The sequence below is a fragment of the Thalassophryne amazonica genome, chromosome 13 (genome assembly GCF_902500255.1).
Source record: "Thalassophryne amazonica chromosome 13, fThaAma1.1, whole genome shotgun sequence".
NCBI lineage: Eukaryota > Metazoa > Chordata > Actinopteri > Batrachoidiformes > Batrachoididae > Thalassophryne > Thalassophryne amazonica.
The window spans coordinates 93,655,226-93,670,073 of record NC_047115.1 but is presented as its reverse complement, the minus strand read 5'-3'; positions in this window follow the sequence as shown (position 1 = coordinate 93,670,073).

Sequence of the window (14,848 nt, the reverse complement as noted above, 5' to 3'; positions counted from 1 at the left end):
TGTGAGGTTAGGTGAACAGGTGACTCTAAATTGTCCATAGCTGTGCATGCATATGTGGTTGTTTTTCTGTCTACCTCTGGCCCTGCTATAAACTGGTGGCCTGTCCAGGTTGTACCCCCTCGCCCGAGAGTATGACTGCTGGGTAAGGCTGTTCATGTTATATAAAAAATAAAAGTTGTGATAGACTTTGGGCCACATGTTGTTTTTGTTCCACTTGGGATTTTATAGGTGCAGACCAAATTTGAACTCAATCAGATATGATTTAGAGGTCCCCCAGAGTGACACATTTTCCTCTCCCTTTGCTGGCAAGGAAACATCACCCTAACAGGAGAAGACTCTGCTATTATTTTTTTCTTTTACAGGTACATGTGATAGCTTGTAATCACAAAAAGTGGTGGTTGATTGGTCACCCAGAGGAGAACAGTACTGGAATTACTGAATTACTACATTGCTTGTTTGGGGAAAATTGTTGTTTTGTAGGGGACCCCTAAACAATGTCTGATTATGCTGCTTTTACACATAACAACGGCAAGTCACAAATGCCATGAAGTATACAACCCCTGGCAATAATTATGGAATCACCGGCCTCGGAGGATGTTCATTCAGTTGTTTAATTTTGTAGAAAAAAGCAGATCACAGACATGACACAAAATTAAAGTCATTTCAAATGGCAACTTTCTGGCTTTAAGAAACACTATAAGAAATCAGGAAAAAAAATTGTGGCAGCCAGTAACGGTTACTTTTTTAGACCAAGCAGAGGGAAAAAAATATGGAATCACTCAATTCTGAGGAATAAATTATGGAATCACCCTGTAAATTTTCATCCCCAAAACTAACACCTGCATCAAATCAAATCTGCTCGTTAGTCTGCATCTAAAAAGGAGTGATCACACCTTGGAGAGCTGTTGCACCAAGTGGACTGACATGAATCATGGCTCCAACATGAGAGATGTCAATTGAAACAAAAGGAGAGGATTATCAAACTCTTAAAAGAGGGTAAATCATCACGCAATGTTGCAAAAAATGTTGGTTGTTCACAGTCAGCTGTGTCTAAACTCTGGACCAAATACAAGCAACATGGGAAGGTTGTTAAAGGCAAACATACTGGTAGACCAAGGAAGACATCAAAGCGTCAAGACAGAAAACTTAAAGCAATATGTCTCAAAAATCGAAAATGCACAACAAAACAAATGAGGAACAAGGGAGGAAACTGGAGTCGACGTCTGTGACCGAACTGTAAGAAACCGCCTAAAGGAAATAGGATTTACATACAGAAAAGCTAAACGAAAGCCATCATTAACACCTAAACAGAAAAAAACAAGGTTACAATGGGCTAAGGAAAAGCAGTCGTGGACTGTGGATGACTGGATGAAAGTCATATTCAGTGATGAATCTCGAATCTGCATTGGCAAGGTGATGATGCTGGAACTTTTGTTTGGTGCCGTTCCAATGAGATTTATAAAGATGAGTGCCTGAAGAGAACATGTACATTTCCACAGTCATTGATGATATGGGGCTGCATGTCACGTAAAGGCACTGGGGAGATGGCTGTCATTACATCATCAATAAATGCACAAGTTTACGTTGATATTTTGGACACTTTTCTTATCCCATCAATTGAAAGGATGTTTGGGGATGATGAAATCATTTTTCAAGATGATAATGCATCTTGCCATAGAGCAAAAACTGTGAAAACATTCCTTGCAAAAAGACACATAGGGTCAATGTCATGGCCTGCAAATAGTCTGGATCTTAATCCAATTGAAAATCTTTGGTGGAAGTTGAAGAAAATGGTCCATGACAAGGCTCCAACCTGCAAAGCTGATCTGGCAACAGCAATCAGAGAAAGTTGGAGCCAGATTGATGAAGAGTACAGTTTGTCACTCATTAAGTCCATGCCTCAGAGACTGCAAGCTGTTATAAAAGCCAGAGGTGGTGCAACAAAATACTAGTTATGTGTTGGAGCGTTCTTTTGTTTTTCATGATTCCATAATTTTTTCCTCAGAATTGAGTGATTCCATATTTTTTTCCTCTGCTTGGTCTAAAAAAGTAACCGTTACTGACTGCCACAATTTTTTTTTCCTGATTTTTTTATAGTGTTTCTTAAAGCCAGAAAGTTGCCATTTGAAATGACTTTAGTTTTGTGTCATGTCTGTGATCTGCTTTTTTTCTACAAAATTAAACAACTGAATGAACATCCTCCAAGGCCGGTGATTCCATAATTTTTGCCAGGAGTTGTACATTCTTGGACGATGATCACGAATGTGATGATTTGGAGCAGAGGAGTCAGGTGTCCTCAGGAACTGCTGCAACCTGTTACCATGCATTACGATTAATGGCACGTGTTGCTGGAGAATTATCAGAAACCATTATGCACATTCAAGAGTAATGTTCTGTGTTGTTGCACTCTATCACATGTAACAGCGCATCGTTACGTTCTGACACATTGTGAATGAGGCAAATTGTCTCCACACACACACTCATATTCATCCTGCTGTCAGTTCCTGAACAGTTCAGATTGCTCCAGTTTGCTCCTCGAAATCCACAGCAGAAGAACTTTGTGACTGCATGCTTAGTTGGGCTCTGTGCCATGGAGTGCAGCAGAAAGGAGGAGGAGATGGAGAGAGCCAGATGTGTGGCTCCACGCAGCTCTCGTCTCACTTGTTTTCCCAAACATCAGGCTCAGCAGCAGGTGGAACACCTGCAGGAGCGCACTGATGAGCATTGGAACGAGGCTTTTAGGCGACTTGGCATCACTGTCCTTCTTCAGCATACTGCATGAAACTGAATGCGGTGCAGTGGAGTTTAATTGTGCCCAAGTCAGAGAAGAATGCTGTCACACTCTATTATGGATCACCAATAATCAAGACGGATCAACATCCTCAGTTGCGACCTCCATGACATGAGGCGAAATGAGGATGTTGCATGACATTCATGGAAGATTTTTGACATCCAAAAACATGCTCCCTGAAATCACGAATATCACGCACTATTAAAGCTGTGTTTACACAAAGGAAAGACGCATTACGAATGTCATATTTGTGTCATTCTTGGCACATTCCTGACATTCTTAACGTGACTTAATGCATCTGAATAGGTTTCTTAACAGTGCGTGCTGGTGCATGATTTTTGTGATTTTCCGCCAGCCGAAAATTTGTAATACACATTTACAAATAAATGTGTATTTACAAATACACATTTATTTGTAAATACCAACACACAAGTTACTATAATGTTTGTTGGCTTGTGTGATGGCAGTGTTCTATAATGGTGGGGGGAGGGGGGTGATTGAGAAGAGACTCATTTCCCATAATGCCGTTTGGTACCTGTGTTAGTTAATGCTCAAACCTTCAGAATGTGTCATATGAGCTCAATTACCTATCAAGAAAAGCTCCAAGAAAAATTCATAAGCAGCAGGTCCACCTTCATCAAAGCCATTTAAAGATGTCAATTGTGACTCACCTTTCTGCTGATTAAAGGTCACTAACCAGGACTCTTGTCTATTGTTGCGGCCAAGAAATGAGAGTTGTCCTCCGTTTCACAGCAGTTTTTATTCGTTCTTCATTAATGTGCCTTTTTCATGGGGTGGTGCGTGAAGGTTCTCTGGCGTGAACTGGACCATTAATATCTTCCACTTCACCAGTTCATAAACTGAAGTTACAGTCCCTCATGTACAACCCTAATTCCAATGAAGTTGGGACATATGTAAAATGTAAATAAAAACCAAATACAATGATTTGCAAATCTTCTTCAACCTATATTCAATTGAATACACCACAAAGACAAGATATTTAATGTTTACCTTCAAAATTGTGGCATGTGCATAGGGATCCAAAAATCGATCAGAAAAATGAATATAAAATTCCTGCATAAACAAAATAGAGAAAAGATCTGGGAAAGTAAAGCAACATCCAGCTCATGTATCTGTCAGGCAATTTCAGGTTCAAGCTTATGCATAGTGTGTTGGTTCTGTTGTGACCCTTCATGTTTTCATTATAATTACGGCTGTCAACATAATGCCCTAATTTATATTAATTTATGATAGAGCTGATAACAAAAAACTAAGTTGATCAGTCTCATCAGAGACAGACCAAAAATATATATATTTAATAGCACCAATGAAAAATACAGTGCATCTGGAAAGTATTCACACTGCTTCACTTTTTACACATTATGTTGCAGCCTTATTCCAAAGTAAAAAAAATTTTCTCTCACACTTGTACTCACAGCACCCCATAATGACAACATGAAAAAAGGCTCTTCTTTTTTTTAGTTTTTGCAAATTAAAAAAAAACAAATTCTAAGAACATGAGTAAGTGTGTGCACCCGTATTTGGTGGTTATCCAGTCATTCCATCAGAGCCCCAAATCCACTGCAGACTGATAGATTAGGCAGTTTTTGCCACCTGACAAATTACTTGAAATCCATAATAAACAGTTTACTCAATCCTTCATAATGTGAATATGCCTTAACTCAAAAGTTAGACAATATTATGTTAGCATTTGTCTATAAACTCTTAACACAATGTAACAGAGAACCTTTGAAGGAAGGAAGGTATTGTGATCCTTCTACAGTTTCCTTTGTCTTGTGCCATGTACTGGACCACAGTCTTCAATTGTAATGATACAAGTTAATCAGGCAGGCAAGACATTAAGAAATGGTATGGTGTATAAGTTTCTTGCAGGCATGGCGATATAAGAATTATATCGTCATATTTACAAACTGCAGATAAGAAAGACATATGACCAGTTGTTTTAACCACTTGGGGAAGGGGTGGGTGGTTGATCTGTCAACCCCATAATCTGAACAATGCCTGAGACTATATTTGATGGCTATTTCAAACATTAGTCCCTCAATGCTACTTGTAGAACAGTTAGTTAAGGAAATGAGCTACCATTACATAGACCTGGATTCTGCCTTTCTTATTCTTCCCAGATGTAAATGGGTACCGGCTTAGGGTGGAGAAGTAAACTATGTTGGGTCAGAATCCCATCCATGGGACGTAGTCAGCTTCATGCTATGGAAGCTGGTTATTAGCAGCAGCACCAGTGTGTCAGAGAACATAGAAAGGACTTAGTTCTTCATTCTATTACTTCAAAGTTCCTACACATTCTGCATAGTGAGTTTATTTTGTCTGTAATGCTACAGTCGTGATATAAAATCAGAGGTGTCAAATCTGGCTTCAGAAAGTAACACCCCCCCCATGTGTTGCTTGTACCTCTGCACCTAAAACAGGTGATCTCAATAATTAGCTCATCTGCCTGCCTGAAGAGCTGAGCTAATTACAATCAGCTGGTTTCTTGGTAAAATGGAACAAATGTGTGGCTGGACTTTTACTTTCTGAAGCTGGATTTGACACCTCTCTAAAAAATGTTGGCTCTGGTCCTGGGAAATGATGATCAAACCTTGGATCTGTGCATATAGCTCACATTTCAAAGTGACTGGTGTGTCCTGTGTTAGTCCAAATCTGCCTCATCATTTCTAAGTGGGACACATTGCTCATTCAGCTTCTCAACACTTGTGTACCAGGTCATCTTATTTTCAGTGTTAGAAGTGTTTTTTGTGATCCAAGTACCTTTTGTAAAGCGTATTCGTTGTGTACATCCATCCATCTGCCTATTTTCCAAAGCCTCTTACTCCAGGTAAGGGTCATGGGGGGCTGGAGCCCTATAAGGCTCCTTGCACAACTTTGATCCACACACTTGCACGCACATCGTCACCCGCAATGCTTCTGGCTGGACACCGGATTAATCATTGTCTGTCCGAGTTGGCTGTTGAAAATGCCTCTAATCGCTTCCGGAGTCACAGAGTGCTGTTCCAGCTGCAGCTTTTCTCTCTCTCTCTCACGTGCACATACTTAATGAGGTGCAAAAAACATTTGGAGCCATCTAAAAAAGTAATTATTAGTCATGTTTATATTGTAAAAGCTTGGTTAAACAGTTGCATGTTAATTTCTTCTTATGAGTAGCTGTAAAAAATATGTTTTTGATAGATTTAACATCTCGTTATAATCGTTCAGATGAGCTGCACTGTGATGCAGCCCGTTGACGCAGACATTCGCACACACGTGTTTTTGACTTGTTTGCGTAATGTTCACGTGAAGTTCATGTAATTAATGCGTGATGGAGATTTTGAACATTTCAAATTTTTCTTTGCGCAGATGAGTTTACTCGTGCACGGCAGAGTGCATTCAAGTCCGCGGCTCAAAGTCGTGCAAGTGGCCTTATCTCAGAAGCCCCTGGATGAGAGGTGGGGTAACCCTGGGCAGGCTGGCATGCAGTCAGAGGACTAACACATATATAAGCAGATGGACACTCTCACTTACACCTACAGTCAATTAAGAGTCACCAATTCACCTAACATGCATGTCAGTGGAAGTGGGTGGAAGCCAGAGCACCAGGAGAGAACTCTTGCAAACACAGTGAGAATATGCAGCCTCCACACAGAATGGACCAGGTTGGAAATGAACCCGGGACCTTCTCACTGTGAGGCAGCAGTGCTAACCACTTGTCAACCTGCTGCATGGTTGTTTTGTGTTTGAGTACATCTTTCTGTTTCAAGATGGAATAGTAGTTGGCAGAGGTGGGACAAAGTCGCCATCAAGTCTTCTCAAGTCATCAGTCTGCAAGTCTCAATTCTCAAGTCAGCTTGCAAACAATTGGTGGTCATTATGACTTGAGGGGGAGGTGATGGTCTAGTGGTTAAAGCGTTGGGCTTGAGACCAGAGGATCCTCGGTTCAAATCCCAGCCTGACCGGAAAATCACTAAGGGCCCTTGGGCAAGGTCCTTAATCCCCTAGTTGCTCTCGGTGTGTAGTGAGTACCTTGTATGGCAGCAGCCTCACATCGGGGTGAATGTGAGGCATTATTTGTAAAGTGCATTGAGCTTCTGATGCTGATGGAAAAGTGTAATATAAATGCAGTCCATTTGCCATTTGCTTATTGATGACTTGAGAATGACTTGATGGTGACTTCGCCCCACCTCTGGTTGTTGGAGTTGTGGTTTTTCAGTTTATAGCTCAGCCACTAAAAGTAATGTTGACCTGACATCTGACATCATCAAATGTGGAAACTGCTTGAGATGACACTTGTAAAGGCAGTGTCACTGTTGGGTATGAATATGGATATAGGTGGAGGCTTCTCTCCACACTACATTTTATGAATATTTGTATCAATTTTCTGAAAACTTAAGGGTCCCATTGAAACTGAGCAATACCTCTGGAAATCATGAGGGGAAATGCAACCAGAGTTCAAACAACACACAACCTGAGGCAAACTGACATGACATGAGAGTTTTATGGATATAAAATCTTCCCATGAGGTATTGAATGGGTGCACAGAGCACTTCCATCTATCTCGTTGTCTATGCTTTTGTCTCTTTTGTGAGGTCAGACACTTTCAGGATCATCTCTGTTGCTGTCTAGTGAGTTTTTTTTAACATTCATCACTGCCCACATCCAAGCATAGATTAGCATAGATTAGCATGCACAAATGGACCATAACTTAGGTTTTGGCATAACTTTGTCCAGATATTTTTTGAGAGAGTTATAAAAAAAACAATTCTGATGTAGGAAATTGGCTAAAAAAGGGCTAATATGGCTAGATTACACTGGTAAAAAAAAAAAAGAGAGAGAACTGATTGAGGGTAATTTTGAGGTGCTGAATCCGAATCTGAGCTCAGGTTTCCTCTATCACATGTTTCTTTGCAATCTGTATGTTCCCTGTTGATGGATTATGCAAACGTTGCTCATTCGCTCATGAGTTTGATGCACAACAGCAGCTGCACATACATAATTTTAAAACCACTTTTGCAAAATGTGAACAAAAGACACCATAATATTGTTTATGGTGTCAAAGAGGTGTGTTTGACTGCAGCTTTTGCTTCAATGTTTGATACGAGGAATATGTTTTCATATCTCAAAAAACACCAGATTCAGATTCAGCGCCCCAAATTAACCAAGGCCCATTTGAAAACTCCATGCAAGAATAATCTTGACCATTATTATTTACAATCAAATTATGGTTTCCAACAACTGCTTCATTATGTACTTACCATGTTTCAGTTTCATTGTTGATGCCTGTATTTGGCCTACACTGCGAAACCTTCACTCTGATAGGTGATGATAGCTTGTGGCAAATAAACACCTGAGCCACTCTTAACAAGGATGTTGAGTGAACAACTATTTTTATCTACCTTTTACAAAATAAATGTTTTTACAGCTTCATGTTAAGAACCACAGTTTCATATACAGTGGGGGAAAATAAGTATTTGATACACTGTTGAAGTTCTCCCACCTAGAAAAATGGAGAGGTCTGTAATTTTTATAGTAGGCACACTTCAACTGTGAGAGACAGAATCTAATGGCCCAGTCACACGGCACTTAAGGAAGGGCAACAAAGCCCAAGCGGACGACTGCACTGCACTATTGAATGGAGGATGGATGGGGTGATGTAGATTCTCATCAAGATTTTGGCACACAACCTCCTTCCCCCAGTAAGAGCATTGAATGAAGATGGGTCATGGCCAGGTCTTCCAGCATGACAATGACCCCAAACACACAGCCAGGGCAACTCAAACCTACAGACCTCTTCATTCTTTGTACTTGGGAAAACATGCAAAATTGACAGTGGATCCAGTACTTATTTTCCCCACTGTAGGTGCCTGAAGAGATTAGCTCAATCTCAGTAAAATTCAAACTTCTGTGTCTTGAGTCTGTTGTTGTCAACTTGAGTTTATGTATTGCTGGACACACCCACATAGCCATTCTAGACTCTGTATCTCTGCCAGATTGTGTGGATTTGAAGAACAGCCACTTCACTGATTACATCAATCTTCCATCTCATGAGCAGCATCTCCTTTACATTTCAAGGAACAGACAGAAACCAGCTGTTTCTTAAGCCCCTTTCACACTGGGCCCACTTCCACTTGTGTCATGACGACGCCACGTGTAAGCAACCCAGTACCGAGACAATGCAGCTCAATGCCACAACAGCACGAGGGACACAAAGGACGAAGTGAATTGGATGCCAAAATGTAAACATGTTTAATTTTTGTTTGTGTCCTGTGCTCAACGCAGAAATGAAGTGGTTTCAGCGCAGGTCAGAGCAACACGACGGCACTCAACGTCACTGGAAGCCACACCCTCACAATACAACATTACCCGATGCCAATGTACACTCAACAAAAATATAAACGCAACACTTTTGGTTTTGCTCCCATTTTGTATGAGATGAACTCAAAGAGCTAAAACTTTTCCACATACACAACATCACCATTTCCCTCAAATATTGTTCACAAACCAGTCGAAATCTGTGATAGTGAGCACTTCGGGATTTATCCGTGAAGAGAACACCTCTCCAACGTGCCAAACGCCAGCGAATGTGAGCATTTGCCCACTCAAGTCAGTTACGATGATGAACTGGAGTCAGGTCGAGACCCCGATGAGGACAGCGAGCATACAGATGAGCTTCCCTGAGATGGTTTCTGACAGTTTGTGCAGAAATTCTTTGGTTATGCAAACCGATTGTTTCAGCAGCTGTCCGAGTGGCTGGTCTCAGACGATCTTGGAGGTGAACATGCTGGATGTGGAGGTCCTGGGCTGGTGTGGTTACACGTGGTCTGCGGTTGTGAGGCTGGTTGGATGTACTGCCAAATTCTCTGAAACGCCTTTGGAGACGGCTTATGGTAGAGAAATGAACATTCAATACATGAGCAACAGCTCTGGTTGACATTCCTGCTGTCAGCATGCCAACTGCACGCTCCCTCAAATCTTGCGACATCTGTGGCATTGTGCTGTGTGATAAAACTGCACCTTTCAGAGTGGCCTTTTACTGTGGGCAGTCTAAGGCACACCTGTGCATTAATCATGGTGTCTAATCAGCATCTTGGTATGGCACACCTGTGGGATGGATTATCTCAGCAAAGCAGAAGTGCTCACTATCACAGATTTAGACTGGTTTGTGAACAATAATTGAGGGAAATGGTGATATTGTGTATGTGGAAAAAGTTTTAGATCTTTGAGTTCATCTCATACAAAATGGTAGCAAAACCAAAAGTGTTGCATTTATATTTTTGTTGAGTGTATGAATCCTGCTGTGTTCCATTGTTCCCGAAGTATAAATCACACAGGATTGTTTTTATACCATGTACACAATGCAGTAAAACTACACACTCAAAAAGAGCACAGAAAAAAAATGCTGATTGCAGCCTGACTGCTGCTGCAGCTGCTTGCTCTTAAAGTAGACCTGCATTGAAATAAATGTGGTCAGATTTCAGAAAGAAATAGCTGATATGTATTTATAAGACCCTTGTGAATGCAGTAAAGTAAATCTGTAAGCCCAAATTTGTAATTCAGCGGAGAAATCTTCATTTAAAAATGACAAATTTGCAGCTAAAAGTTAGCCGTCTGTGAATACAGTTTGTACAGCCATATCATTTCCATGACGTCAGGGACAAGATGACGTGCTCCCGCCTTCAGTCCGATCCCGCATTGAAATTGATTTTATCTGTTAGTAATGTTACTTATACACGTCCTGGTTTCAACATCCAAAAGTAAGCTGCAATGAATGTGAGATACAGATCTGTGTGCTCAGATCAGCAACGACATCGACAGCGGGCGCCGTTCTTCCTCTCCCGCTCTCTGCCTCCACTGCGCTTATTAAGTCTGCGGGCTCGTTAACGAGCTCGTTAACCTCCAACGCGGGCCACTCACACCGCCCGTGTCTGCTTTGCAGCCGGTGTTGTGCCAGATTCAGCGCACAACACCGGCATCACCTCTTTCTACTGAATGGAGCTGCAGCACACTTGGCACAAGTCCTGAGATTAGGCTCGCTGTTTTAATGCGAAGCGGCCGGTACACCTGTTGCTGCAAGGACAGACTTCTTGCGGCAAAATCCACAGCACCGCACGTCTCGGCAATCGGAGCCCCAGAGCTCCATGGACGCTGAGAGAGGTTTATATATTTTTAATGACTGGGATTCTTTGCGGGTCTCGCCTCCATATCCAGCGATGGTACCGGAGGCGAAAGACAGTAGATTTTCATTGCGACACCACTCAATCAAACAGGCGTATGAAAAAGTCCCCCAAAATAATTTTCAAGCACAAACAAAAGAAATGTGTACTCACCAAACGTGCCGCAAGACAATATGAAGTTTTAAAAAAAGTAGATCCTTCCGTATAAGACAAGAAAAAGGTGCAGATGCAAACTGACGTAAATCCACAAATTACAATTGGCATAATGCATGCTGGGAGAGGGTCTTGTCCGTGACGTCTCGGCCGCGTCCATGATGAGAGGGACAATTTGTGGAGGGCTAAATGTTAGCTGTAAATTTGTCATTTTCAAATGAAGATTTCTCCGTTGAATGACAGATCTGGGCTTGCAGATTTACTTTACTACATTCAGAAGGATCTCATGTGTAAATGTAAGTCATTTTTTGTTCAAAAAATCTGACTGCATTTTTTCAATGCAGGTCTCCTTTAAATTCTCTCACAACTGTGTTTAAATAAAGTCCATAAAAGTCCTGCTCACAGACTGATTGCCAGAGACAGGACATGTCCACATCCAGTAAGATGTCCGGACATCTCCAGTCTACTCATGAATGTTTTCGTTCACACGCGCACATGTGAACAATTAAAAGAAAAAAAAAAACTGTCTGACTGCAGGCAGTTAGTTCCTCACTCTCCCCTCAAACTCTTTCATAATTGTGTTAAATAAACTATGAAAATGACTGTTCTCTCCAGGTGCTCCAGCTTCCTCCCACATCCAAAAACACACAGGTTAGGTGGACTGGAAACTTTAAATTGTCCGTAGCTGTGCGTGCGGGTGTGAATGTGTTTGTTTGTTTGTCCATATGCGGCCTGCAACAGACTGGCGCTCGGTCCACGGTGTGCCCACGGTGGCTCCTGTGGTGCGCTCCAGCCCCCCATTACGCTTAATTGGAGTAAGTGGCTGAAGATGAGTGAGTGTTGCCTCTGTATACAGTGATTGATGCTTACATCAATTCTGCAGACATTTTTTCATGAAACATGCAGTTCTCGCAATCCATTTTTGCTGTTAATCTCCTCAGTAAATTCCATTCACACTAGACATCTGTACTGCTAAATACAAAGTGTTGTTAAAAAACATGGAAATCATTGTGATTCTTAATGTCATTTACGTGATGTTTGTTGGACAGCAGCTTGTTAAGTCAGTCACTGTGATGCCTCTGAGCCACGGTCACTAGCTGGCACCCAGCAGGCTACATTTGGCTTAGCCTCCTTTTGCGTGGACTTCCTTTACCACGGTATCAAACAATGAAGAAAAAAATCTGCCATTAATTTTAGCCCTCTAAGTTGTCAAATTTGCTTTACAAACAGCCGAAAAACCCATGTTTTGATCCATGGCTTACAGTAACAAAACTTTTATGCTATTAACTAAAATCCTGGCAAGAATCTTGGCCAAGTCCATTATTTATTTTTTTTTGCCTCTATCTCATTTTTTGAGACAGTGTATTCACATTTTTTACAGACATATATCTGTGTATATTTGAATTGTGGCTTCCTGAAAGATTACACTGAAGTCCTGCAGACTGCCATGTAGTCAGTCCTCCAGATTAAATCTCTTTATACTTTCAGACTGTTTTGTGGGAATTTGTGCACAATCAGTGTGGATGACCTGCAGACATGGACAGAGCTAGTGACCTAACTGAGTTCTAAAAGTTTACAGGCATTCCATTGAGGGCATTCTGGAAATCATCCGGAGACGTCACAGTGCATGGCTCTGGTCTCAACGAGGAGCTGAGAATGCAGAGTGTGAGAGCTTTGAGGGTAGACAGGGAGGTGTCTGTTTGAGGAATCTGTCAGAAGGTGACACACCATCTTCAGTCTAGGGAACTTCAGCCTGCTTCCAGAGAAAACAAAGCATTAGATTCTTCCAAACCTACACCGCATTGGGTGACTATTCTGTCCTGACAGATGACTCTTCTCTACCCTCCCACTGGGCCGGCTGCTTTGCGCAGCTGTACTTGGCAGATCTTCCAGTCAGAATGTTAGACATCTCCAGACCCAGGGTTGCATTCTTCCATCTTGAGAGTCCTTTGTGGATCAGCAGATCGTCATGAGATTACAAAGGTAGCAAAACAGATGATTAATGCAGTTCCAGATTGCATATCTTGGCAGTCCTTGTGTGCACTGGGAGCAAGGGTTAGTCTGGGCCAAAGACATTTTACACATTTTGTCCAATATAATGAAATTGATCAATTATTGGCAAATTATGAATTCAACTAATCAGTTACATGTTAGCATTCGCAGGGGTGGTGGCCAAGTGGTTAATGCGCTTGGTTTCAGTTCAGAAGGTTCCAGGTTCAAATCCCACCCCTGCCACATTTCTCCATGTAATGTGGAGTTGCGTCAGGAAGGGCATCCGGCATAAAACTTGTGCCAATTCAACATGCAGATCCACCTTGGATTTGCTGTGGCGACCCCAAGTGCAAACAAGGGAGCAGCCGAAGGGACTTACTAGTTACATGTTAGCATTTGTGATGTGCAGTACTGAATGAAGTTATTTCAACTTAACTCAAGACGTCTTGTTGCATTATCTCAGTTGAAAGCTGAAATAACTAAGTTGAAATAACTTTCAAAAAAATCTATGTAAATTGTTCCATCATTTTTTCTTGTTGAGACAGCGGTTCCTTTTTTTGAATAAAGAGTTGAAGCATTTGGAGTGATCTTTCTTTGTCATATGGTTGGAGTGTGTGATTAATGTTTGTAATGTGTTGTATCAAAGCACGGGTTGTTATCTAACTAATAATGATCCTCCCTTCCTCCCATGGGAATAGAGGGATCTTTCCCTCATGCTGTATAGGACTGGTGTTTACTACAGAGAGCATTGGAAAACAGGTTGTAACTGTTGATAGATTACAGTTTAGGCCTTTCCTGCTTTGGACTGGACCTGCACCTGCATAGCACCCCAGTATGGTGCAGTACATGTTGAAATCTCAAGTTTCTCTTAACAGTAATTCAATCTTATACTGCAACAAATTTTTTGGGTGTGTGCTATCAGAAACTACCAGGCTATAGGCTGGTTACAATAGAAGCCTTGTAGACAGTATCACCATACTTTAAGCCAAGGTGAGTCTGTTTGGGGAGTCTGTGCAGTCACTTAGGGCACCTTCACAAATAACATGATTGAACATGATTAGCACACGAAGGAGGCATTGCATGTCATTTGTGAAAAATCTGAGCTGCTTCGTACACCTGTCGCTACAACTATTCACGCACACCAGCGGCTGAAAGGCACATTTGATCCATCTTGCGGCAGAGTTGGCCAAATTCCAATACCGCGAACATCCAACACCGCTCACTGGGCACTTAGAAAATGTGTGGCCATTCATGCTGTTAGCATGAGAATAGTGAGCAGGCGATCACTTTCGAGCTAGTTGTGAAATTTGTCTAAGTGTGCCCATGAGTGTGGCGTTGCAAAAAGCAACACATATGTGCTGTGCATGTGTATCACACATATGTGCATGTGTCGTGCCCCCCCCCCACTCCCCCCCCCAAAAAAAACACGTGGCATACATGTGTTTCTCACCCCCCCACCATGTGGCGTGCCGGGGGGTACACTTGCATAACATGCTGATATGTATGTACAGACATGATCCCATGGGGCTGGACAGCCACGTCTGAGCGCACACAGCATGGCGAGCCTCCTGTCATCTGATCACAGCACACTGACAGCTGGAAATGATGGCCCAGTGCACACCACGTGCCACATTAAAAACTACAGAGACTACCGCCAGGACAGGTATATAAATACACTCAACAAAAATATAAACGCAACACTTTTGGTTTTGCTCCCATTTTGTATGAGATG